The sequence below is a fragment of the Atta cephalotes genome (genome assembly GCF_000143395.1).
Source record: "Atta cephalotes unplaced genomic scaffold scaffold00020, whole genome shotgun sequence".
In the NCBI taxonomy this organism is placed as follows: Eukaryota; Metazoa; Arthropoda; class Insecta; order Hymenoptera; family Formicidae; genus Atta; species Atta cephalotes.
The window spans coordinates 1,256,452-1,259,045 of NW_012130084.1; positions in this window are offsets into that span (position 1 = coordinate 1,256,452).

A 2,594-nucleotide genomic window follows, 5' to 3' on the forward strand; every position below is an offset into this window, starting at 1 on the left:
TTTTTGCATGAAATTGAATGGAAAAATAATGGATTTCTTTTTACTACACCTAATATATACATATATATAAATTTTCACTTTCCACGTTTCTAAAGAAAAAGTTACATGATCGATAACATTGAGCAAAAACGCTTGCATACAGGATCTTTCAGTGAGAGATATCAAGCGACGCAGCAATCATGAAATGAGTTATTGATACTAATTGTTTACGTAAATATTTAACATAATATGATACAGTTTATGTAATCAATGTCTTTATTATTAATCTATAGTGTCAAATTTTAGTTTAATTTAAACCACTGCTCCTACTCAATATATCATTATTTTATATTTTTGTTAAAATTAAAAGTATTTAGTATAAAATAACGATATATCGAGTAAGAATAGTGGTGATCCAAATTACATAGGTATTCATCAAAATACTTCATCAAATTGCTTTCAATGAATGAGTTACGTGCATGCTTTATTTTCATTAACATCGCTGAAGATTAATTTCATTTGATTGAAAGCAATTTTGAAGAGAAACGTAATACTGTTTATTATAAATTCGAATTCGCGAAAATATGCAAGAAATCAATTCATATACATATATTATATATAATAAATTTTAATTTTTTCATAAATTTCAATACTATTAATTTGTTTCAGTTAAAAAGCATTTTTAATATTTATTTGAAGAATAAAATTTATTTTTGAATATTAAATTGACTATGTCAAAATACGTTTATTACGATTTGAGACTGCTTTCTAAGCAATAGCGAGTTGAATTCCTTAAAAGAAACGCGACTTTAAATGCAACTCTAATTCTGAATTGATAGATCTTATTGACTATCTCATGAAATTGCCTTTTCCTTCTTTTATTTATATATATATCCGCCATCAGAAATCTTGTCGAGTATTTCACTCTTAGTCAGAGAAATATCATCGAAACGATCGCCTAAGTAGCGAGTGATTTAAATCGCGTCAGATAAGAGCGCGGCTTGGAATATGTACAATTTGTTTATCGACTCGACGAGTTTGGCCAATCTCTGCATCTCCGCTAACGATTCAAACTGCGATTACGAATGGCGATCGATCGGCATTTTGCGTGTTCATGCATGCGAAGAGTCCGAGGGCAGAATACGGTTATGTCGGCCAGGTGTGTGTCACCGGCAAATAAGCGGAGCGTGAGAAGAAGTTTGCAAAGGCAGAACATCTTTAAACGCGAGTGAACTTGGAAGAATCTGTTACTCTGCAGAAATAGAAACTCATATATATAGAATGAGTTTAATTAAATAGCTATAAATATATAATAAAAAAAAGATGCGAGAAATAATCGTATATCGGGCTATCTAATAATTATATATAATCTATCCTCGGACAAAGAGGATATTTTATTGGCCTAACGGGGAGCGAAAAAGTTGCGGAGTCATCGGGGCAGATCTCGGCTCTGGTGCTCGGCGACTCGTGTCGGAAGATGCGATACAATTAGCAGAGATGCGTACCGGCACGGAAGCAAGCGAATTCCCGAGCGCAGTGGATCCGTTAAGCGACACCGGCTCCTCTCGAGAGTCGAGCGCGCGACTTCTTCAATCGCCGACCACGGATGCCGGTCCAATTATCCGCGGGCGATTAAGCTCGTGGCCGATGCAAATGAATGCGAGCGGGTGCCGCCAAGGAATTCCTCGTTGTCGTTAGCCCCCCCTCCCCCCCACTGCGGGATTAATATCGGCTGTTAAAGTCCGCAACCCGGAAAAATCTGACGATGACTCAGACCGCGATCGTCGTACGTGTAGAAGCTGCCTCCGAGCATCGTAATTGTCCAGATCGCGATGCTTGCCCACGAACGGATTATTATCCCAGGTCATGGACGTCATCACTTTTGATTTGCTCTAAAAGCTGCTTCTTGAAATCATTGAATAGAACCGTCACAATTCTCTCAATTTCTGCACGCGAGATCCACTGAAGAAACAATAAAAAATCATGATTATTATTTTATTGATGTATTGCACGTATTTATTAACAAAATTAAAAAATTACAGATTTATCTATATTGTATTTGTGAAAGTAATATGAAAAGTTTAGCGGTGATTTAGAACTTATTGACTAAATTAGACTAAAAATTATTTTAATAAGGAAACTGTTTTTTTAAAAATAATTAAGATAAAATTTAAAAATTTTCATTTAAACTATAAAATTATATTGTTGAATACACAAATGTTAATTTTATCAACTATTTCAAGTGTAATACGAAAAGTACTTTTGTCACATTTTCAATTTTTATCACTTTTTACAGACTATACATCTAATACATTGTTAAATAATAATTTATTTAAAAATGTAAATGTTAAATCCTATAATTTAGAGTTAATTTTGCTGATATTAGTTAAAGACTATAAGAGAGAAACTGCACAATAATATTTAGTTGAAGTATTATGTTTGTAAAGTAACAAAATAACTATGTTAATTCGTTTTGCAAAAAACTGATTTTACGAGATGAAAAATATACTGACACACTGATTAAAAGAAGAATTCTGCCATAATACGAAAAGAAGAGAGGAGAGAGAGGAGGGGGGGGGGGAAGAGAGAGAGAGAGAGGAGGGGAGGGGAGGGAG